Source organism: Pleurodeles waltl, chromosome 3_1 (assembly GCF_031143425.1).
Source record: "Pleurodeles waltl isolate 20211129_DDA chromosome 3_1, aPleWal1.hap1.20221129, whole genome shotgun sequence".
In the NCBI taxonomy this organism is placed as follows: Eukaryota; Metazoa; Chordata; class Amphibia; order Caudata; family Salamandridae; genus Pleurodeles; species Pleurodeles waltl.
In genome coordinates, this window is record NC_090440.1 from 1,362,583,219 (window position 1) to 1,362,609,424 (window position 26,206).

Consider the following 26,206-nt stretch of genomic DNA (forward strand, 5'->3'; position numbering starts at 1 on the left):
ACTGTGTCTGTGCCCCCTCTTCCCAAAGTACACAAACGCAAGCACTCAGACACCCAACAGCCATCCACCTCACAACAGCATCCAGCCTATGCACCTGCACCCAAACTCAGCAGACTGACACTTCCTACCACCACTCCCTCTTCCTCCACTCCCAAACCTTCTCCCTCTTCCTGCCCCAATATCCCTAGGAAGCTTTTCCCCACCAACATTGACCTCTTCCATACTCCTCCCCCCGTCCCTCACGTCAGGCCAGGGTGGTCAAAACCCTGGCAAGCACCTCGGCCACCCAGTCCACGGGCACAGTAGTGTCCCAAACTACTTCAGGTGGGAAAGAATCCTGGACACCAGCCAGCCAGATGGACAGGGTGCCAGCCCCAAGTGCATCAAGAAAGGGCAAGGAGGGAGCCACAGCTGCAGGACGGAAGGGCAAGGAGGCAGTCCCAGCTGCAGGACAGAAGGGCAAGGAGGCAGCCCCAGCTGCAGGAAGGAAGGGAAAGGAGGCAGCCCCAGCTGCAGGAAGGAGGGGCAAGGGGCCTGCAACAGCAGGCAGTAGAGACAAGGGGCCTGGTGCTGGGACTCAGTCAGAGCCCCCACCACCAACCATGGTGGTGCAGCCGTCCGAGGCTGCAGGGGCAGGGCTGGTGCCTTCCCCGACCACCACCAGCAGCAGCAGCCCCAGTGGTCAGCCGTCCGAGGCTGCAGGGGATGGGCTGGAGCCTCCCCCCATCACTGCCAGCACTGCCAGCAGCACCACTGCCAGCAGCAGCAGCTCCAGTGGGCAGACGTCCGGGGCTGCAGGGGATGGGCTGGAGCCTCCCCCCACCACTGCCAGCACCGTCACCAGCACCACTGCCAGCAGCAGCAGCCCCAGTGGGCAGCCATATGAGGCCACTGCCAAGTCCACCATTAGCAGCACCACTGCCACCAATGAGCAGCTGTCACCAACAGCGGACAGTGTGTAGTGCTGCATCTGTGGGCTGTTTTGCGGCCTGGCCCATGCAAATCCTGTGGGTCTGACACCCAGGTGAGAGACTGTGACCTTGCACTCCCCAAGATCTGCATCACTGGGCACAATGCCGCCTTCAGAACCAGTGGAGAAGCAATCCACTCACCCCATCCTCTCCAGGATGAAGATCACAGGGCACGATGCTGTAGGAAAGTATCATCTTCCTTGGCATGTTACCCCCATTTTTCACATGTATGTCAGTATGTTTTTGTCTGTCTCACTGGGATCCTGCTTGTCAGGACACCAGTGCCTAATTTATGGCCTACTGTGTATGACTGTGTAGTGCCTAACTGTGTCACTGAGGCTCTGCTAACCAGAACCTCAGTGCTTTTGCTCTCTCTGCTTCTAAATTTGTCACTGTAGGCCAGTGACTTTATTTACCAATTTCAATTGGCATACTGGACCCCTCGTATAAGTCCCTAGTGTATGGTACCTAGATACCCAGGGCATTTGGGTTCCAGGAGATCCATATGGGCTGCAGCATTTCTTTTGCCATCCGTAGGGAGCTCAGACAAACTCTTACACAGGACTGCCATTGCAGCCTGCCTGCAATAGTGCACACACTATTTCACAGCCATTTTCACTGCACTTAAGTAACTTATAAGTCACCTATATGTCTAATCTTCACTTGCTGAAGGTTAGGTTCAGAATTACTAAGTGTGAGGGCCCCTTTGACCTAGCAAAGGTGCCCCCACATGGTTCAGGGCCATTTCCCTGGACTTTGTGAGTGCGGGGACACCATTACACGCGTGCACTACATATAGGTCAATACCTATAAGTAGCTTCACAATGGTAACTCCAAATATGGCCATGTAACATGTCTAAGATCATGGAATTGTCCCCCCATTCCAAATCTGGTAGTGGGGAGCCAGTTCCATGTATCCTGGGGCCTCCACCATGGACCCCAAGTACTGCCAAACCAGCTCTCTGAGGCTTGTACTGCAGCTACAGCTGCTGCCACCTCACAGACAGGGTTCTGTCCGCCTGGGGTCTGGGCAGCCCAATCCCAGGAAGGCAGAACAAACCATTTCCTCTGAGAGCAGGGTGTTACACCCTCTCCCTTTGGAAATAGGTGTTACAGGCTGGGGAGGGTTAGCCTCTCCCAGCCTCTGGGAATGCTTCGAAGGGCAAAAATGGTGCCCTCCTTGCATAAACCAGTCGACACCGGTTCAGGGACCCCTTCTCCCCTGCTCTGGTGCAAAACTGGACAAAGAAAAGGGGAGTGACCACTCCCCTGTCCATCACCACCCCAGGGATGGTGCCCAGAGCTCCTCCAGTGTGTCCCTGACTTCATCCATCTTGCTTTGAAAGGTGTGCGGGCACTCTGGAGGGCTCTGAGTGGCTAGTGCCAGCATGTGATGTCAGAGACCCCTCCTGATAGGTCCATACCTGATAAGGTAGTCAATCCCCCTCTCAGGGCTATTTAGGGTCTCTCCTGTGGGTTCTCTTCAGATTCTGCTTGCAAGTTTCCTTCAGGAATCCTCTGCAACAACTTCAGACTCCTCTGACCACGGATCAACTGAAGCCAAGAAACGCTGTAACTGCAACAAAGTGTCTACAAGAGATACTTTTCTTCAGCAACCTCAGCTCCAAGTCAGCAACTGCAACAGTTTCCATGGTGTGCATGCTCTGAGGACTACCTATCTTCATCCTGCACCAGAAGGGCTGAAGAAATCTCCTGTGGTGTGAAGGAGTCACTCCCCTGCTCCAGCAGGCACCTTACAAGATGACGACCAGTATCCTTGGACTCCTCTCACAATGACAAGCATGCTCCTAAGGACACAGAGAGTGGACATCATCGACATGTACTGTCCTGAGGTCCTGCTGACGCAATTTGGAGGAGGTAGGACATTGCCTTCCCTGAGAGCGACAGTACCCCTGTGTACTGCGTCTTCTTCACCTCCTGAGGCCTCTGTGCACTATTTGCAAAATTCCTTCATGCACAGCCTGGCCCAGGCCCCCAGCACTCCATCCTGCAACGCTCAACTCGCTGAGTTGTTCTCCGGCGGCGTGGAACCTTCTTTTGTTGTGCTGCATCAACTGCATTTTGCACCTCCTTTGAACCCAGATCCTGTGACTTCTGGGGGTGCAGGCTGGCATCCTGAGGGCTCTCTAAGTTGCTGAGAGCCTCCTCTTCCTCCTCACAGAGAGTGGAGGCCCCAGGTCCCTTCTGGGTCCATCCAGCACCATTTTGATGCATAATACACTTTTGTCGTAGCCAAGGCTTGTTGGTGACTTCCAACACAAAATCTAATCTGTAACGATCTTCTCGCCCTGAGACATCTTTTGCATCATGCAGGAACCCGCTGGCATCATCCTAGGGTGCATTTCTGCAGGCTTCGACTAACCAGGGGCTCTTCTTTTGCACCCTCTTCTGGGTTGGCAGACATTTATTTTTGGTAACACTGAGCATTGTCTTTCCTTGTGCATAAGTACTGTGCAACTCTAAGTGGTACTGCATTAGCTTTGCATGTCTCCAAGTTCAGCCTAAGCTGCTCTGCTATAGCTACGTCTATCAGCCTAAGCTGCTAGAACACTACTACATTTCACTAATAAGGGATAACTTGACCTAGTATAAGGTGTAAGTACTCAAGGTTCCCACTACAAACCCGGCCAGCCTCCTACAGATGCCCCCTCCAGAACCAGTGGAGAAGCCATCCACTCACCCCATCCTCCACAGGATGAAGCTCACTGGGCACAATGCCCCCTGCAGAACCAGTGGAGAAGCCATCCACTCACCCCATCCTCCGCAGGCTGAACATCACAGGGCACAATGCCCCCTCCAGAACCAGTGGAGGAGCCATCCACTCATCAAATCCTCCCCAGGATGAAGCTCACAGGGCATGTTGCCCCCTCCAGAGCATGTGGGCAAGTCACCCACTTAAGAGACTGTGGCCTTGCACTCCCAAGGATGAAGCTCACAGGGCATGTTGCCCTCTCCAGAGCCAGTAGGCAAGTCACCCACTTGAGAGACTGTGGCCTTGCACTCCCCAGGATCAAGCACAGAGCATGTTGCCCCCTCCAGAGCATGTGGGCAAGCCACCCACTTGAGGGACTGTGGCCTTGCACTCCCCAGGATCAAGCACAGGGCATGTTGCCCCCTCCAGAGCATGTGGGCAAGTCACCCACTTGAGAGACTGTGGCCTTGCACTCCCCCGGATGAAGCACACAGGGCAAGTTGCCCCCTCCAAAGCCAGTAGGCAAGTCACCGATTTGAGAGACTGTGGCCTTGCACTCCCCAGGATCAAGCACAGGGCATGTTGCCCCCTCCAGAACATGTGGGTAAGTCACCCACTTGAGAGACTGTGGCCTTGCACTCCCGAGGATCAAGCACAGGGCATGTTGCCCCCTCCAGAGCATGTGGGCAAGTCACCCACTTGAGAGACTGTGGCCTTGCACTCCCCAGGATAAAGCTCATAGGGCATTTTGCCCCCTCCAGAGCCAGTAGGCAAGTCACCCACTTGACAGACTGTGGCCTTGCACTCCCCAGGATCAAGCACAGGGCATGTTGCCCCCTCCAGAGCATGTGGGTAAGTCACCTACTTGAGAGACTGTGGCCTTTCACTCCCCAGGACTGAGTAATGGGCATGTTGCCCTCTCCAGGACCAGTGGTGTGGTACAATCTTCCGGCTGAGGTGCCCCTCTGAGGTGCCTGGCTATTTTCGACCTGATGCCCCTGCAGTGTTCACTCCCTGTTGTTGCAGGAGAAAGGTGGGGCCTTGGACTATGTGATGTGGCCCTGTGGCCACGGACATTGAGGACTGGGCAGTGTCCCTACATTTGTAAATATGTATATACTTTTTGATTTGGATGCACATATTTATGCTATTTTATCGTATTACACTCACTTTAATCAATTCCTTTTGTCCTTGCGTTATTCCTGAGGGGTACGGAGTGAATATGTAATGTTACTGCATCTGCTTGTGTATATGGTGTTGCAGGTGTGTGTGTTGCATGTGTGTTTCACTCTCTTTTTCCTCCCCTCCTCCCCTGTGTGCTAGGTGGCAGTACTCGCCATGGTCGTCTTCGCCGGCATTGCTGTTCGTAGTGGAGCAGAAGGTAAAAGAGCATGGGGAACACATGCAATTCGGGCTCCATGGCGTTGTGGTTCTTCTCTGAGTCTCCACAGGTGAGTCCTTTGACTTCTGAGATCTGTTTCCACCAGGCTTTTGATGTCGTTGGTACCACCCTGGAAAAGGTGGCGGATTGGTGACTCATAATACAGTGGGCAGAACATTGTCTTCTGCCTGGCTGTGGGCGGTTACCGCTGTGGTGCCTGTTGATTTCGCCCTGGCGGTCGGTGTGTTAAAGTGGCTGTCTGTCTGAGCGGTTTCCACTGTGGTCATAATTTCATATTTAGTAGTATTACCATCAATTTATCACCGACTGCCAGTGTTGTGATGAGGGCCTTAGTTTTAAGAGCAGGAAATGCACTAAATTCCGCTGTATCCCTTATGTTTCCACATCTGTAACAATGCCTCTACGTGGCTTGAAACTGTGATGCCAATGCCACATTTTTCTTGCCTGACATATTTGCTTTCAGCTAGACATGTCTCACAGTGCTCCTCTTTTGTACCATCTTTACCCTTGCTCGGTTCTGTAACACACCAGGATGTATCCTTCATGTGTTGTCAATACATATATATTTTTCTAATGAAGGATCGCTTAACACAAGCATTTTTCCTGTATTTTTACTTTAGATGTCCTGTTTATCCTCAGGTCCCTGATGATTTCCTCAAGTAGATCTTTAAAGCCACAGGTGGCACCCAGTGTCCTCAACACTGCCACGTATTGCTCTATGGTATCACCAGGTAACTGAGTGTGCAAAAAGACTTGTCTCTTTCAGCTACAACACTCAATTTTTTTCCGAAATTCTCTTTTAAAGCTTTCATGGCATTCACATACTCAGTTAGCATACTTTCATCCACATCTGAACCCGTCTCAACTTCATCATCACATACAGGCACTGATAGAATTTTCAACACCTTCCTAACTTACACTTTGTGATGAGTACATCCCCCCACAGCTTTAAGATAAGTCTGGAATGCTTCTTTCCAATCCTTCCATACCATGATGGGAATCGCAGGATCTTGTAAAAAGTTGTGGGGAGCAGTTATATTCTGGCCGGACATGTAACAACAGATTAAAATGCAAGCAATAACAATAAAATAAAGTAGAAAATGCAAGTCACAGTCACAGAACGAAACAGCATACCTAAACAATAAAAGTAGTCACCATTGTCCACCACTTTTCATTCCCTCCAATTCGTCACAGCACCCAATGTGCAGTTCTTGAAGGAGTGAAAACCTCTTTCTGACTAGATACTCCTGGACACGTTAGTCCTTTCTCCTCTGCAATGATCCTTATCTTACGCTGTAAACGTTAGTCCCTCTGTTTCTATGTCATATGGCATCGACTACGTCTCTCATCGACCTCCCTAGGTAGAGAGGCTCCTTGAGGAGTATGCGACACAACACTAATCAAGGTAAGAGCCCGCATGTAGCACAAGATCCAAACCTGACATGAATCCCACACGCCTGCCTGCTCAGGGCGCACTTTGGGCTGCGCAGACACCGATGCTCGCGATCGGATCCCTTTAATCGCACGCTGGTTCTACATGCGTTGCTCCTTTCAAGATGCCATGAGCCAGTGACCAAGGGCACGCGCTTAATTGCTCCGCTTTCCGCTGAATAAACAGCTGTCGGTAGACAGTTAATATATTATACGCCGATAAACGTAGAAACAATAAATGGCACAAACCTCTGTCGATTGGGAAACCCACAGGATACACACTCTTCAAACAAATCATGGTGGAAACCCAACAAGTGTAATGTGCAGCCTGTCGCAACAGCGCGACCATTGCTCGTAGATGGCAACATCGGGAGGTCACTATGGACACCATGTTGTCCATCCCATCCTCATAGCCACTTTTGAGATGAGAGATTCCACAACATCAGGCACAACAAGCCACTATACAATAGTTATGAGGATACTGTAAGATTCAATAAACAAATAGCAACCTCAGACTAGGCCACAGCCTGTTTCTCAATCTGCAACACAATACTTTAACTTGATATGGAACCAGAGTATAGTGGGGCCACCAACCTTCCAAGGATCAATCCACTGTAGGTGTGATTCCAGAGGCCTCCTGCAGTATAGCGGCGCAAACTCTGGCACATCAAGACACTGAAATCTAGTCCTGAAACTTTTCTGTTCGGAGGTGACAGAGCAAGGCAGTACACAGAATGAGGCAGCAACAGCTTGCAAGCAGTGAACACAAAACGGAATTGGGCACAAGTGCATCTGTCTGTCTCTGAGACCTGTCTCGAACCCCAGTGCCATTTACATCCTCTGGAAAGATGTTTTAGTGTTCCGTTATACTATATTGTTCAACAACATTGTTTAAGACCACTTGGGCATTTTGTCTTGGGGCAGTCGGTAACACATCTAGAATCAGATAAATATGCTATTGGAAGTACAGCAGAGAAACAGATAGAAGTATCACAGTTTGCAGGATGATGCATTAGGTATGAAGACATAAATGATTCACGTCACAAAATGCTACCTGTTTTCCACAAACACATAACCAAGCCCACACTCAAGTGCTGGTAAGAACAGTGTGCACTCATATTAAACTAATTGTTGAACTACTGGCAAAATGTTCATGTATATTAACAGCAGTCGTGGCTCGCGGGGCGTTGCACAGTTGGGTTGAGGGGGGTAGGGGACTAAATTAAAAATAAGAAAATAATTTAAAAGAACACTTACTTCTGCCACTGCCACTCTATCTGCTCCTGCTGCTCCTCTGCAGACACAGGCTCCCTGCCTGCCCTGCGCCAATCCTGACCTGCTCAGAGCAGCATCAGGATTGGCTGGGAGTGCCCAGTCAGGGCGCACCCAGTCAGACTGGGAGCCCGTGCAGGCTCTCTCCAGCCTGGCAACTGTGTTGCTGGGCTGGAGAGAGCCCAATGCGCATGTGTGTTTGGCCAGCCGTCTGCAATCTGAGAGGGAGCGCTGAACATTCCCCCTCATTCCTCATCACCCCCGTGGCCCGTCCCTTTTCCCAAAAACAATAATAAACAGAGTTTATTATATTTTGGGGGGAAATGGTTTTCAGCTGCCGCTGCAGGAGGAGGGGCAACACTCCTCCGCCCTTATGGAGGAGCTGCCCCTGATTTAGATATTCTTCGTTGGTACAGATATTTAGAATTGATGTCTTTCATACGATTTTATCTTTGCACCTTCACTCTTGGTCTTTCTTAAGAGCCCCGAATTCCACCGCTTGCCTCTTATGCCAAATTCAAAAATTTCAAAAACATGGCAGCCCTAGCCACTTTCCCTTGATATACACATGGAGACCAAAAGAGAGAGTAAAAAATAGGTAGAAAAACGAATCGGACAAGTGCAGCTCTCCATTAAAGCGTTTGTGATTGTGCCCATGCAGAGCGAGAAGAGGATGACATTGACAGGAAGGTTTCTTGCACGCCTATTGCCAAAAATGTCAACAAGAATGCAGCAGAGCCATCTTCAGATAAACAGAACGATAAACAGCGTATGTAATGGTGGGTGACTTCAGTACTCACCAATCTGTTTTTCACAGTAAGTGGAGATCCATTTATAAATCCTTTAAATGAAACAGTAAGAACAAGCATTGCAGTTAATAACTGCAGTGTAATCTGCAACCTGTCCTGAACAGGTAATAATGGAGAAGGATTACTGCAGTTCACAAGAGACTGTCTGCTATAAAACACCCTTCAGTAGTCTTTAGTTCAGTGTACTTCTAGTTCAGTCCATAAATAAAAACAATAATTTCTACAAGTTTTGCCAGTAATGCAAATCTACCTGAGCAAGCTAATTAGTTTAAAGTACCTGCCCTTTCTCAGATCGTAGTCAGTCTGAAATCAGTTTGTTGATTATTAAAAACGCCTGCTCTTTTGTTTAGCCGCCCCTGCTCTCTTCTTTTATCTACAGCTAATATCACCTATGCACCTGGAGTCTGTTTTCTCTCAAGTCACGCGCTATATGTATCCATCCAAACATTTGGTCGCAACGTTAGGGTCCCGCAAGCCACTTTTTCTTTCATTTTAACTTTGTTATCCTTTCCTTCCAGGTCGATTTCCCTCCATAATTACGCATATGGCTACAGAAACCTACTCAGCCGAGATAATTGACATTGTACCTGTTTTTAATTTGCTGATATATGACTAATCCGACATCTCATTATGCATCATTGTGAGGCAAATTTTTTGACAATATTACTTCATTTTTTGTCATCTGTACACATGTTAATAAAGTCTGAGCAAAGGCTTCAACTCATTAGCTCCATAACACCAAAACACAACAAGCAATTTAAAGGGACCACTCAATATTTGCGAAGGGCTTCCCACTCCGCGGCAATATGGGTCGCTGTCTGTTTAGTAATTTTTTGATTCATTTGAGCTAAAAACAAAAAGTTTTTTTGTTAAAATCTGTAGATTATGCAAGAGAAGATGAATCAGGTGGCAACTGTGGCCAATCCATAAATTATGCATCAAATGCTGTGGCTGCAAATTCGGCTAATTCCAATGGCCCTGGGTATAGGGATGGGTATGCAAGTGAATGGGCGAATAGAACATCCCACGCTCATACTGAAAATGTATTTCTTATGCCTGCAGGTGTGACTTGTAGTATTTCATCACACCACCGGGCGCAAAGACGCCATTTAAGCTCTGCCTCTTCATCACAAGGCGGAAAGTTTGGCTTTATGCAAGAAAAAGGTCATTTATGTGACTATCTACCGAGACTGGCCTTTGGCCTGATGACATTTAAGGCTCTGTCTCCTTTCAAAATTCCACTTTTAAAATTAAATTAAATGATTTGAACTTAATTGAACTTAATTATCTTAGGACCAAACAAAATCACTATTTTGACAAAAAAAACAAGGCAGCGAAGTCTGCAGAATAGGTGCCATGTTTATAGCAAGGACTCTGCAAATACTTTTGTTCAGTGGAAGAAGGAATGTTTTTTATTCTCACAACGTAAACTAAATACACCCGTTGTGGGAGCTTTGTCCATGAGCACTGGGGGCATGTAACACTTAAACTGCTTGATTCCCACAAGCATCGCATGGTAAGCACATGCAAGGACAATGAGGGACGATAGTCATGCCCTCAACAGTGTCAAACAATTGTCACAGCGATTCAGCGGTCCTGGGGCAGTTGGACTGCTGTATCAGGGGATATCTTCAGCAGAGGCTTCGCCAACAATAACCTTGTAGTGTTAGTTTTATTTCTCATTTAGCTTTTCACAAGGTATATATATATATATATATATATATAATATGTATGTGTGTTTCACTTGGGTTTTACAATACTTGTTTGTATGTGAGTGTTCTAGTTGGAACTGCAATCGTATTTGCCATCGCATGGTTCTGTAACTTTTGGGGTGTCCTGCGCCTGGAGGACTCGGAGCCTGCTGGTGGCTGACGCTGTTGTGGGTCTTTCTTATTACAAATAAACCTGCGTATTTACTTTTAAAAACTGGGGGCATATTTATACTCTGTTTGCGCCGAATGAGCGTCAAAAATTTTGACTCACAATCGGCGCAAACCCTGCCCCATATTTATACTTTGACGCCCGACCCCGCGGGCGTCAAAATTCCACCATGTGCGTCATTTTTTGGAAGGGGGAACCAGCCTTGCATTAATTATATGCAAGGTAGGCGTTCCCATCCAAAAAATGACTTTAAGGCCTGTGCCCCTTACTTATACTATGGCGTCATTTTGACGCACAGGAGGGGGTGGGCCTTAAAAAACGGCGCAAAGCCTGATGTGTGCCGTTTTTTAACGCCTGGGTCAGGGCAGGCGTTAAGGGACCTGTGGGCTCGGAAGGAGCCCAGAGGTGCCCTCCCCAGCCCCCAGGGACACCCCCTGCCACCCTTGCCCACCCCAGGAGGACACCCAAGGATGGAGGGACGCATCCCAGGGAAGTAAAGGTAAGTTCGGGTAAGTATTTTTTTCCGATTATTTTTGTGGCATAGGGGGGCCTGATTAGGGCCCCCCTACATGCCACTATGCCCAATGACCATGCCCAGGGGACATAGGTCCCCTGGGCATGGCCATTGGGGAAGGGGCATGACTCCTGTCTTTGCTAAGACAGGAGTCATGTCAATGGAGGTTGGGCATCAAAAAAAATGGCGCAAATCCGGTTTGAGGCCTGAATTTTGCCTCAGACCTGACTTGCACCATTTTTTGACGCACAACCCCCATTTTCCCATACGCCGGCGCTGCCTGGTGTGAGTCATTTTTTTTAACGCACACCAGTCCGCAGCACCGGCTAACGTCATTTCATTAATAAGGCGCCCGCATGGCGCTTTGGAATGGCGTTAGCCGGCGGTAAAATTTTTGATGCACAACTGCGTTGGCGCAGTTGTGCGTCAAAAAGTATAAATATGGGCCCTGGTGTTTCTCTGATCATCTTTGGATCATCATCGCAATAAGTGGAGGCCTCGTTACTACATATTTGTTTCCAGGAGTGGGGCTGTGTTTCGCTACACAGTGCCTGTTCTGACAAACCGACAGTGATATACGCCTCTTGGTAGCAGTACATTTTTCTGTTATTCACTGGAATATCACATTTACTTTCGCCCAGTCCAGTTGGAATTTCATGATTTGAGCTCATCGACTTAAGAAACTAATAATGTTCTGCCTGGCAGTTATTGGGACCTCAGGCCAGTTTATTACGGCCGTGATTCTCAATATTTGCGAATAACTTTTGTTACTAGGGGTTGTTTTTGCCTAAGTGTTTCAACCTATAGAATTCTGATCGGCAGATGCTCAGCTATGAAATTACCTGTTGAACTTAAGGTTTACGAGTTTATTTAATGGTAGAATTTTCTTTAAGTTGTTCTTTGGGGATATTTATTTATTTTTCTAATTGTCTACTGACAGCCACATAAACAGCAAACCTTGTCTGTGATTTATTTTAAAATTTGTGACAGTTTGCTTCCAAGACATGGCTACTAGTCAAGGAGTAGTGCAACCTCCTCCATTTTTACAAAAAGCCGAGAAACCTGAGATAAAATAGAGCGAGTGGTTGCACATTTTTGAAAACTATCCTGCAGCAATAGATGCTTGCGAATATCAACCTGACAGGAAGATGTTGTTTAATCATTTAGGAGTGGCTGGTTAACGTGTGTTTGACAACTTACCTCCTATCCCAGCACCTAAGAGTGATGATATACCATGGAACAACTACATAGAAGCAAAGAAAAGAATGAAGAAACCGTATTCTGATGATTCAAATATGCTATTGGAAAAGTTCCATTTTGCCATGAGCAAGCAAATGTGATGAGACGTGGAAAAGTATGTGGCCAATTTGAAAGTATTGGCATCAAAGTGTGACTTTGGGAACAATGTAGACACATTTGTGACCAGTGTGTGTTTTATTTACTCTAACAAGAATTCAAAAACGCCTTTTGACGTGTCGCAATCCTACCCTTGAGGTTGCAAAAAGTATAGAGAGATCCATCCGTACCTCTAAAGTTTCAGCTGATCATGGGGTCAGTCTTCCTTAAATTGTTTGCTTGAAGAGGATGTTGTATGTACTGTGAGCAATAAATATGTAAGAACAAAGAGAGATATACAAGGGCAAGGAGGACGTGATGCCCGTGATAAAAAAACATGTCCTATTGTAGTGGTTCAAAGAACCAAATTGGTAATAGCTGTTCTTGTCCAGCCGTTAATAAGAAATGTAATCATTGTTGCAAAATTGGGCATTGTCAAGGAGTCTGTAGAGGTATTTTGAGAGGCAATCGTCATTCCAGTAATGTGAGAATAAGTAATGTGAACACCAATGAATTGTAGGAAGAAACTTTGAAGTGTGTTGACCAATTTTCAAATGTTTTGTTGACTGTAGATATGTCTGATTCTCTTCTTGATAGATCAGGTAAATGCTTTAATGGACCTATGTGTAAAGCAACCATTGATGGTAAATGCGTCACTGTGATGGCTGATTCTGAGGCACCGGTCACCATATTAGCTGATAAAATTTACTACAGATTATGGTACAAACCTTTAACATTATCTTGTCCTGATATGAGCCCAAAAGCATTTAGAGATCAAGATATTGTTCTTTAAGGATTTCTATTGGCCCTCTTTGCAGTGTTTGGGTAGGTCTAATATGCAGAAAATGTATGTGGCTGTCAAAGGCAGGGACATTGTGTGATGGGAAGACCTGGCCAAACTGGGAATTATTTTACATCCTGGTAATGATGTTCCTATGGCGTTGGGAGATCTACCTGATTTGAATGTCAGAGAACCTGTTTTGAAAGTTGATTTGTCCGGCAATATCTTAGATCGCATGATTGGGCTGTTCCCTGAGGTGTTTTAAAACCAGATGGGCACAGTGCGTGGATTTGGGCATAGCATAAAACTAAAGAAGAATGCTATCCCTGTGGTGTACAAAGTTAGACATGTGACATTGAGCATTAGTCAAAACCTGAAAGATGTATTGCAGAACCTGGAATCTGAAGGAATTATAACTCCCACAGATTCCTCTGAGTAAGTTTCTCTGATACTACTCCCAATCTGGTGACTACAGATTATGTGTGGACCTGAAATCTTTGAATCAAAATATTTTGGTGGATTGTCATCCACTTCCCCACATTCAGGAAATGATTGCTAATGTGGGCCTTTCAAAATATTATTCCACCATTGATCTTCACTCGGCGTATCATTAAGAAGATTCTCAGGTGTTAACTACATTTGTCACTCCATTTGGGGCATTTAAATACTTGCAGTTGACATTTGGACTGGCGTGTACCACAAGCGTCGTTCGAAAAATGATGAATGCCCTATCTGGAGACATGCCTCATGTACACGCATTTTAAGATGATATCTTGATTTTTACTGAGAGACAAGATGAACATTTTCTAGTTTTGGAAAAAGTACTACATACATTACAATCCAGAGGTATGACTGTCAAACCCAATAAATGTAAATTGGTGGTACAAGAAGTAGAATATTTAGGTCACACCATTTCAGGGGAAGGTATAAAACCTAAATTTTGTAACCTGGAAGCTATAAAAAAATGCTCCTCCTCCTGTTGATAAGGATGCTCTAGGGTCATTTTTGGGACTGTGTGAGTATTATGTCCGATTTGTGCCTGGATACTCGTTAGCTGTTCAACCTTTAAGATCTCTACTGAAAAAGGCAACAATTTTGAATGGGGTGATGAAGTCAACATAGCTTTTGAGAATATCGAGAATTTAGTCCTCATTGCTCTAGCTTACAGCCATTTGTACCTTCTGGAAAACCATAAATTACTGTAGATTTTGAAAGGGCTTGGAACAGTGTTCATGCAGTGGGTACATGGCCAAGAGAACATCTTGGCTTTTGCATTCAGAACTTTTTCTGATGCTGAAGTTAATTACAGTACCAATGAAAGAGAGCCTTTGGCGTGTGTGTGGGAAGTACAGAAATGTAAAACCTACATTTGGGGGACCACTTGTGTAGTCTATACTGACCACAAACCTCTTGTCCACCTTTTGAAAGGTAATGGATTGGGAACAGTGTCTGCTCATTTAGTATGTTTATTGTCTAAACTGCAAGAATACGATATGAACGTCAAATATATACAAGAGGGCAAGAATGTTAGAGCTGACTGTCTATCCGTATACCACTGCCATATAATGAAAAGTTGGATGTGGACTGTGAAGATGAGTGTGTTGTATTGTGGATATACTAGCAGCGTGCAGTGGTCACATTACTGAAGATAAATGGGTTTCAGCCATGGCTAGGGATGAAATCTTAGCTAAAGTATTACAATTTATACAAACAAGTTGGCCTTATGAGAATAAATTAACAGGTGAACTCAGATCTTTTGGGCAAATTAACAAGGAATTGTCCTGTGAAAATAACATTTGTTTAAGAGATGATGTTTATGTTCCATCCTTGGAACTCAGGGACAGAATCATTAAGATTGCTCTAGAGAGACACATTAGTGTGTCACCAACTTGCAAAAAATTGAGATTGACTTATTGGTGACCTGGATTAGACAAACAAATGGTGAACTTTATTGATAAATGTCCCCAATGCATTGTTTCTGACAAACATTGGAAGGCCACCACTAAGCCTTTAATTCCAGTCCCACTTCCAGAAAAAGCTTGGGAGAAACTAGCCTTAGATTTTTCAAGACCTTTCAATCTTTTACGAAGAGATGAAAAGTACCTATTAGTTGCCATTGACTATTTTTCTAACTGGATCCACTACATTTTTGTTGAGGCTGCCAACTCTAATACAGTAATTTCTTTCTTGGAGAGGATTTTCAGAATAGAAGCATCTCCAAGTACCATTGTTACACACAACAGTATGCACTTTGTGTCAAGACAAATGACTGAATTCATAAACACACATAACATCATGCATGCACAAGGGGCTTTATTTAGTCCCACTTCTAATGACGTAGTTGAAAGGGCCAATCGTATATTGAAAGAGGGGATTCAAACTGCTATATCAGCTAATATTGATGTTTCACAATTTTTGCTACATAAAATATGGGAGTATCTGACAACTCTAAATTCTGCAACTGGGGTTACTCCTTTTAGACTTCTTAGAGGTAGAGATCCTAGGACAAAGCTTACACCAGAGTGGATGTCAGGCATGTTAAAGAGCAAGTACGAAACACATAGTGAAATTAACAATACTGCCATGAGGGACAGAGTCCTAAATAAACAACAAAGTCTATGAACACACATAACATCATGCATGCACAAGGGGCTTTATATAGTCCTTCTTCTAATGGCTTAGTTGAAAGGGCCAATCATATATTGAAAGAGGGGATTCAAACGGCTGTAGTAGCTAATATTGCTGTTTCACAATTTTTGCTACATAAAATGTGGGCGTATCTTACAACTCCAAATTCTGCAACTGGGGTTACTCCTTTTAGACTTCTTAGAGGTAGAGAACCTAGGACAAAGCTTACACCAGAGTGGATGTCAGACATGTTAAAGAGAAAGTACGAAACACATAGTGAAATTAACAATACTGCCATGAGGAACAGAGTCCTAAATAAACAACAAAGTCTAAACAAATATTATAATAACAAGAAAAGTGTTAAGGAAGTGGATTACAATGTGAATGACTGGGTTTTAGTCAAAATACCATTCAAAGTTAACAAAAGAGAATTTAAGTATTCACTACCCGTGAAAGTTATCAGGTCCAGCAAAGCTTCAGTGTTATTGAAAGGGAAAGGGTGGTGGAATAAGAACTGTGTTATTCCCATTTCCAAACAACAAGCGGATATCTTCAAGAGTTTGTACTTGATAAAGGACACTGAGAATAAAATTTTGTCTACTGATGTTGTGGATTTGAGTAGTAAAACTGTTGGGATGTCTTCTTGTGAAAACATGAACAACACCACGGTGATAACAGAAACATGGAGGGAGGCTTTTAGTCTTGGAACTATGCAGGAGCCTGTGTCTACACGTAGGTCGCGGTTTGTCAATTTACCTACAAAAGTTTGTGATTACGCAATGTAATCGTTTTTTTCTCATTATCCAATCTTCTGTTAGTACTATTTGTTATTTGTTTATGTATTTTTTTAGTAAACCTTCATATTTACTCTTAAAACTTGGTGTATCCTGTGATCATCTTTGGACCTTCATCGCATAAAGCAGAAGCCTTTTTACTATAAACCTGGTGGTCCTCCAGACGCAATCCTGAATACGAGAAATGCAGGCAGTTAGACCACCGGTCCCTGCATTCCTTATGCTCTGCCCAATCCCAAATAGGGCTGCTATTGGTAGCCTGATGCTTTTATTGCTCATTGATCGGTTTATAAATTGGGAATGAAATGATGATCTTGAACACTATTGTAAAGCCTATGCCATTCCTTCCCAACTTTTACTACAACTCAGCTTAGTGCCCTGCAGCTATTCCTTGAGCCTTAGAGCACTATTTGACAAGTGTTTCCTGTCCATGAAATGTCTCTGTCTCTGTCAGACCCCATTCAAAGGACAACAGGGCAGACAGGAGCAACAATGGTGGTTGATTTTGTTTGCCAGAGGTGTTGTGGGGTCTGTCCTAGTACCGCTTTACAAACAGTGTCAAGTACAATCCTTTCCACACTTGACTCTCAGGTATCAAGATCAAGCAGTCACAGGTTTCTCAGAGATAGAGTGGGGTAAGTGCTCAGAACTCAAAATGCAACAAAAACACACAATATTTTAATGTCCATCCCTGTTCTATGTCAAATGTTAACTGCAGAAACATTTGACTACTTGTATGTAAATATGGAGTTAAGAATAATAATGCTATACTTACCTCTATCCAATTATAATTGCAAATTTGTGTTTGCAATAATTTGGACATAATGTTTGGTAGCATGATGTACTGGAGTCAGTATTCAGGTGAAACACTGTCCAGCCCATTGCTTATCATTTATGGAAATAGAAAGTGCTTTACACTTCCAATGCTACACAGTTCAAAGGGTATGCTATATGTGGTTGAACTAAGCTGCATTCTTTCAGTGAGGTAGTACACCCTCCCTCACATTCCTCATAATCCCTCTCCCGCCTTTTATGGTCGAGATCCTGCTATTACCATTCCTACCTCTCCATGTTCTTGAGCAAGACTAGGCCGAGTTGCAGGTGGCTTAAAAGTTCTCAATGGCTCAATAAGCAACTTAGTTCAAACTTTTTATTGAACTCCTTTGTAAATAGTCTCAAGTGGCCACATCAGCCTTGCCTGTTTACCCCAGTCTCTTCCCAGGGTGCAGGCTAAGCTCCACAGTGTACCTGCTGGCTGCTTGAGGTAGTCTGGGCTTTATGTTAGATACAGGTTGAATTCCTGCCCTCACAGCTTGACTCTTCTTTTGCAGTGGAACCATGGATATGACCTTGATCAGATCAAGATTTGCGGGATGGTCTCGGGGATGTGGGTCTGCAGCAGTACCTGTCTGTAGTTGTGGTGGGCCACACCTTTCGGCTGTGGTGATGCACTCAGCAGTGACACTCACATCCACTGGCCTATGTTCATCATGGTGATGTTTCTGGGGGCAGTTGAGGCTTCCAGTCTGATTAGAGTTCTATGCTTTGGTGATTACACAGATTTTCCCTCTTTGCTGGCAGTGTGAGCACCAGTGGTCATATCACAGAAGTGCCCTGGGGGCACAACGAGCATGTGTGCCCGCTTTGCACACCCCTGAGGCACTTTGGTATCACAGAAAAGGCAGACACTTGTGTGGCCCTTTATGTACGGTAATACAGATGGTACTGGCGCACATATAGTGTCAGCGATACCACCAGAGGGTGTTCCCACTGAGGTAATCCCTTTACCTCTGTGACCACACCATTTTATAGACCCGGGCGCAGAGACAAATAAACTGTCAGGAGGTGCACTATGTATAATATGGCCACAGGGCTTTCAAGCCCACCGTGGGCTGCCTATCTTACAGTTTACTCATGGATTGCACTGAGAGTCCAGAGAATCCTTAACAGCATGGATCATCTTGGATCACTCTCTTGGGTCGTCAGCTTTCTCTGGTGGTCCTCTGTTGTGTGTGAGTATGAAAATGAGGCAGACAAGAGGAAAGCATAGGAATCCTATTTTAATTAATAAGCTCAGAGCATACAGGAAACAGGTCTGTCAAGCTCCTCTGCCACAGCCACTGTCATACATATAATGCTGGACAGTGTCACCTGTCTATGTCACAATATCTCACCTTCTACATTATAAGTATACAATATACCACCCCCCCTCCTTCAATAAAAAAAAAAAAAAATCCTTCCAATAATTCATGGAACGTTGTACACATTGTAAGGAGCAGAAGAGAGATTGAAAAATGAGGGGGAATAAAAAAAATATTTATACTATGGCTACTACATTAACTCATGAGAAATACAACAGTAACTTACCACACAACAAAATGCTTCAACCATCAAGGCAATCCCCTCTTCCTCTTCTCACAGACTGGCACAATAGTTTTCAGTTCTTGCACATCATCACAGTCTGACTCAAAAGTTTCTGGTTCTTTTGCACCACCCATAGATCTGCGTTGGACGTACATGGGCTTTCATCAATCCTACCAAACAGTGCCCTTCACTGTTTTTCTGCAACCTCAGCCATGTATTCCAACCATAGGGAATCCCTACTTCGACTCACCACCTCACCATTATAGTCCCTTCGCTGATCTTTCAATCCCAAAGCCACATGCTTAAGGTTCCACACCCTACCACTCTTAAAACTGACCTCATTCTGCAAAATTTCCAGCATTTGTTTTGGTAAAAAAAACTGGCTTCCACCTTAGACACCTTGTTAGGTTTCCTCACAAGTACCTAATCTCCAATTTCTATGTGCACTGGTTACAACATGGGCAGTATTATAGTAAGACTTACTCTTAATGTGTGTCTGTTAGAAATGAGGTCTTTGATTGGCAGTCAGGTTACCCCATGTCCAAGCAAGGACCCTCACTCTAGTCAGGGTAAAAGAGAATCACCCTCAGCTAACCCCTACTTGCCCCCTTGGTAGCTTGGCACAAGCAGTAGGCTAAACTTCAGAGTGCTAGGTGTAAAGTATTTGCACCAACACACACAGTAAATTAATGGAAACACTACAAAGTGACACAACACAGGTTTAGAAAAATAGAAAATATTTATCTAAACAAAACAAGACCAAAATGACAAAAATTCACAACACACAAGTCTAGTTATCAATTAAAAAGCAAAAAGAGTCTTTATGTAGTTTTAAACACACATTAACACTGTTAGCGTGAAAATGTACCTTGGGTGCGTCAAAAATAACCCCACATGGGCGAGTGTGCATCAAAAAGGGCTTGCAATGCATCGATTTCACTCACGAGCGAGACTTTGCATTGTTTCTCCTTTCGTCGGGTCGGGCACGTTGTTTCTTCTCTCCAAAGGAGAGCAATGTGTCGATCCGGTCAGCACTCTCGGGTCCGGGCAGGCCTTGTGTTGTTTTTACATGCCCAGCGGTGTTTGCATCGGAAATCCAGCTGCAAGATGATCCAAAAATCATGCAGCGTGGATTGTGATCTCACCAGCCTCCGTCAGCAATGCTGCATGTCATTTTTCCAGCTCTGTGCGTCGATTCTTTGGTCGCGTTACAGGCGAGCGTTGATTTTCAGCCATGAAACCGGCTGCGCATCAATTTCCCAGCCGCGGATCGGCGTGGATTTCTTCCTCTTAGGCTGCCAGCTTCTCCTTTCAGGGTCCCAGAAACTGAATGGGCACCACAGGGCAGAGTAGGAGTCTCTCCAGAGACTCCAGGTGCTGGCAGAGAGAAGCCTTTGCTGTCCCTGAGACTTCAAACAACAGGAGGCAAGCTCTAAATCAAGCCCTTGGAGATCCTCACAAGATGTAAGGCACACAAAGTCCAGTCTTTGCCCTCTTACTCTGGCAGAAGCAGCAACTGCAGGACAGCTCCACAAAGCACAGTCACAAGCAGGGCAGCTCTTCTTCCTCAGCTCTTCAGTTCTTCTCCAGGCAGAGGTTCCTCTTGGTTTCCAGAAGAGTTCTAAAGTCTGTGGTTTTGGGTGCCCTTCTTATACCCAATTTCTCCATTGAAGTAGGCATAATTCAAAGCAAAGTCTCTCTTGAATGTGAAATCCTGCCTTGCCCAGGCCAAGCCCCAGACACTCACCAGGGGGTTGGAGACTGCATTGTGTGAGGGCAGGCACAGTCCTTTCAGGTGTGAGTGACCACTCCTCCTCTACCTCCTAGCACAGATGGCTCTTCAGGATATGCAGGCTACATCCCAGTTCCCTTTGTGTCACTGTCTAGTGTGAGGTGCAACCAGCGCAACTGTCAAACTGACCCAGGCAGGGAATCCACAAACAGGCAGAGTCACAGATATGGTAGAAGCAAGAAAATGCTCACTTTCTAAAAGTGGCATTTTCAAACACACAATCTCAAAATCAACTTTACCAAAAGATGCATTTTTAAATTGTGAGCTCAGAGACCCCAAACTCCACATGACCATCCGCTCCCAAAAGGAATCCACACTTTAATCAGATTTAAAGGTTAACCTATGAGAGCGACAGGCCTTGCAACAGTGAAAAATGAATTTAGCAATTTCACTGTCAGGACATATAAAACACATTACTATGGACCTTATTTCAGCATTGGCGGGCGGCAATCGCCGCCCGCCAAGTTGAAACCGCCGGGCGGCCGCACTCCCGCGGGGTCTATTTGGAGATCCCCGCTGGGCCGCCCGCCCAGCAGGGATCTTGGCAACAACACGGGAGCCGGCTCCAAATGGAGCCAGCGGCGGTGCGACGGGTGCAGTTGCACCCATCGCGCTGTTCACTGTCTGCTATGCAGACAGTGAAAAGCTCCATGGGGCCGTGGCAGGGGGCCCTGCGACTCCCCTTTCCTCCAGCCTTTTCATGGCGGTTCATACTGCCATGAAAAGGCTGGCGGGAGGGGGACTCATAATCCCCTGGGCAGCGCTGCAAGCAGCGGTGCCCTGGGGGATTACAACTGCCGGACAAAATTGGCGGGAAACCGCCGGTCCCGGCGGTGCGACCGCAGCGCTTCCGCCACGGTCGTAATGCCCGAGTTTGTACCGCCAGCCTGTTGGCGGTACAAACTCCAAAACAGCCCTGGCAGTCTTTGACTGCCAGGGTTGGAATGAGGGCCTATATGCCCTATCTGAACCATACACTGCACCCTGCCCTTGGGGCTACCTAGGGCCTACCTTAGGGGTGTCTGACATGTAAGAAAAGGGAAGGTTTAGGCCTGGCAAGTGGGTACACTTGCCAAGCCGAATTTACAGTTAAAACTGCACACACAGACACTGCAGTGGCAGGTCGGAGACATGATTACAGAGCTACTGATGTGGATGGCACAAACAGTGCTGCAAGCCCACTAGTAGCATTTGATTTACAGGACCTTCGTACCTCTAGTGCACAGTACTAGGGACTTGCTAATAAATCAAATATGCCATTCATGGATAAGCCAATTACATACACATTTTGTATAGGAGCACTTGCACTTTAGCACTGGTTAGCAGTTGTAAAGTGCCCAGAGTAACAAAAACAGCAACATCAGTGTCCAGCACACATCAACAACCTGGGAAACATAGGCAAAAAGTTGAGGGAGACCATGCCAAGGATGAAAAGTCTAACAGTGTCTCTTCCAATTTTTTACAGCACCTGGTGACCATAGCTCAACTGCACTGTCATGCAACCCGAGGGTTAGATGCCCAATAGATGCATAGTTGATGAACAGACACAGCAGACGCTGATGCGATAAGGCAAGGCACATGTGGAATGCAAATACGGACGCGAGGGGCGGCAAGGTGCGGAGGCACTGCAGGAGAAGCAGGCTGGCACCGCTTGTAACACACTTGCACCTGGAGATGCTGGAGGGCCCCCAAAGGGTCCCCACAGACACCGGAAGGGCCGCAGGGGCCACATTTTGACTTTTGGGGGTAAATTCAGCCCTGCCTCTGGATTCAACCCTGGATCAGCAGCTCGTCCAGTCCTCCGGCCCCTTATTGGTGCTTAAGCACCCTGCCCTCACCAGCTACCTGATTTGATGCAGTGAGGACGTGAGGTGAGCATGCGATGAGAACTTCTGACTGGAATCCCCCAGTAAGGAGGACTTTGCCTGGGGGGGTAAGCACAAAGGCTGTGCATGCGGTAGCGCTAGAATGCAGTTAGGCTTGAAACCTCGTCTCCACCTTGTCCTGCTCCTTCTTTCCCTCCCCTACTGGGTAGCCCCCTGCAAATGAGCCGCAACGGAGGAGCACATTCAGCATCTTGTTGAGAAACTTTCCCATAAAAGCTTTGTTTGGCTTACGAGTACAATTATTCACCCATCCTGAATATTTTAAAGGACCGTTGTAAAGCCCTAGGTCTTACAGCTCTCCCTCTGAACTGCTTTGTTGGCCACTGATTTCAGCACACATGCAGGGACAGATACTTTGGAAGTTTACAGCCTATCCCTGTGAACCGTGCTAGCAATAAGCAGAGGAGGCCTGACTTGGACTGCGCTGGGTGTGCCCCTGTTTAAGTATTGTCTGGACATTGTGTTAAAGTGATTTAGGGGGCTACTTGTCCTCTGAATCTTGAGAAGTGCGGCTATGATATTGGTACTCGTAGCACTGGTAGAGTATAATTGAAATGACAACTAAGAAAGTGGGATCTGAACGCCTGATAATGGGAAGGGCGTGCACTAAGACTAGGGGGGGTCATTACGACCTTGGCGATATGACCGCCATGCGGCCGCCAATGCGGCCGCACCCCCACCGCAGCCATTTGGAGATCCCCGCTAGGCCGGCGAGCGGAAACCTGGTTTCCATCGGGGATCACGGCCTCAACATAGGAGCCGGCAGTGTTGCGGCCGTGCGACGGGTGCAGTTGCACCCGTCGCCCTTTTCACTGTCTGCATAGCAGACAGTGAAAAGCTGCATGGGGCCTGGCATGGGCAGTGCAGGGGCCCCCAGGGGCCCCACGACTCCCCGTTCCGCCAGCCTTATCCTGGCGGTGCAAACCGCCAGGATAAGGCTGGCGGTCGGGGACTCGTAATCCCCTGGGCAGTGCTGCCCAGGTGGATTATCACTGTCGGGGCAAAAGTGGCGGAATACCGCTGGCCCCGGCGGTGCGACCGCGGCGCTTCCGCCGCGGTCATAATACGCCTGGAAGCACCGCCAGCCTGTTGCGGTGCTTCCGTCGTTTTAGCCCAGGCGGTCCCGTACCGACAGGGTCAAAATGACCCAATATATCTAATCCACTGCGAAATAGAACCCCCTTCTAGCATTGCATTAAAAGGCAATAAGAACTTAAGGACAATATGAAGCCCCACTTTGGGCACAACGGCACAACGGCCCATCCCCTCTTGAACATTCTTGTGCGTCAAGCTCAGTTGAGGTTATACCAACAGTAAGGTCTGGGGAGAAGGAGAAGCTAACAGCAATGTCCCGTGCATATCTATCACAAAGAGAAATATCTTGCTAACTAAGTGCAGATTTTATTCCTACTCCTAAACAATCCTTCTCATTATGCCTAGTCTTGGATATACCATTACTAGATCCCTGTGTTGAGGGCAAGTCAACAACAACGACTGATGAGAATCCTCATCGAGGAGAAGGATACAGTATATTGAATGAGGATTTTAAGCTGCTAATATTTATTTAAATCTACACAGGAAGTGCAGGTCACAAGATAAGGCTCGTAAACTACAGCCATCGTACTCTCCTCATCTGACTCGTCCTACTGGCTTGCAACCTTTTAGAAGCAAGCCCTCAAATCATTCATCTCTACTTTCAGCAATGCCAGACTTGGAAGTAATTGCCAATCAGTTATGTCACCTCCCGGATCAGGGAGTAAAGGTCTCTGCCTCCTTACTTTGCTTAGAGAGACTTCTATCCTCCATTTTGGCCCTTGTAGCTAAATTTGTAGGAGGCTCAGAGACTATCCATGATACAGTGATGACGATACTGAAGGTACCGATTGTGGGAAAGAAAGATAAGGGAGAGGCAGTACAAAATGATCCACATGGGCTTGGCCAAATGGCCCAGACGGAGGTAAATTCTGTGACAAATCCTGAGGGTGTCCACAAAGAGGAGTGCTTTCAAACTGATTTCTGTTCTCAAGCAGGATAGCCGCAATGTAGAGTTATCTCCAAAGAAGCCATCACTGTCGAAAGCCCCATCTGTTCTATTAGATTTATCTTTGATTCTGACCCGCCCAATCCTGAAGTCAGAGGACTTGCTGAGAAAATCTCACCTACAAAACAGGAAGTGGTCTCCATCTTTAAGTCCAGTTCTAGGCAGGTCCAAAACATAGGTGCTCCTGGCCTCCTCAAGTCAAGTCTAAAGGTGAGAAACAAAAAATGTGAATGAAGAAAAGATCCAAGCATCGAATTACAAAGAAAACGGCCACAGAAAACTGCAATGTAGAGATGGGGCAGATATTCCTTATAGGCCAGAAGGATTGACAGAAAATCTTCAATTAGTCCCTCTGGTGGCGGGCCAACTATGTGCAATTTCAACCCCGTTGAGTGTGAAGAATGCAGTGGAGCCTATACTAGCGTTGCCCGCCAGTCAAGTGTCCTCTATTTTTTCCTTTCTGAATCCCGAAGTTGCACCATTTATTGGCTCTAGTAAGAAGAAGGGTCTCCCCGTATTGATTAACTCTGAAGATAACCATCTTCCCCATCATGATGTTGATGTCTGCACATTAGATTTTGTTCCACTTTTTGATTCTGATTTAATCTTGAGTCGGTCTTCTGTACTTGCTTGTTTTATGGACATCAAGACTTTGAATTTAATACAAATTAGTGATATTTCTCTTGTTACTTAATTACATGCAGGGTTAGGGACTACAGCAAGGGTCACCTTTCATTCAATAATGTTTGTGAATGTTGTGAAAATTGAAAAAGTCTGCAGTGCAGAGGCATTGATGTATTGCCAGTGTTTTTAAGGGGGGAGAGTCAGGAAGAAAGCCTGGATTTTAGTGAGAGTTGTGAGATGGGTGGGGTTTGGACCCCTTTCTGCCCTCTAAATCGATAGCAGTTGGTAGACCCACAGGGTCTTAAAGTCAATTTTGGGGAAAATGGTAGGTGGGTATCATTTGGGGATCCCAAAAAACCTCATGTTGAAAGGGTAAGTGACGAACTGCAAAGGTGGAACTGGTTGCCTGGTGTTATAAATAGTGTATGTATGTCTAGTCGTTCTCCGCTGCTCCAGATTTAGCAATGAGTTAAAAATTATCTCTTTGGAATTTAGTGGGAATAAAGAATAGCAGGGAGAAGTTGTAATTCTTCATCTCGCTAAAGGTGGATATGTTTTGTCTCCAGGAGACTTTGGCCCTCATTACGAGTGTGGCGGTCTCAAGACCACCACACTCACGATGGCGGTTGGACCGCCGCAGACAGGGAGGTCGTACCACCCTATTATGACCATGGCAGATGGGCCACAGTCTGACCGCCGGCACCACCAGGTTGCCGTCTGTTGACAGCTTTGTGGTCGCAATCCGCCAGGGTAGAACTGAAAGCAGCGCTTCCCTGAGGATTACCAGGCCCCTATCCATCAGCCTTTGCATGGTGGTCTCACCCCAATGCAAAGGGTGGCAGAAAGGGGGCGTTGGGGCCCCATGGGGGCCCTTGCACTTCCCATGCACTTGGCATGGGTAGTGCAGGGGCCCCCATGGACAGCCCCCTCATGCATTTCACTGCCGAATTACAGGCAGTGAAATGCGG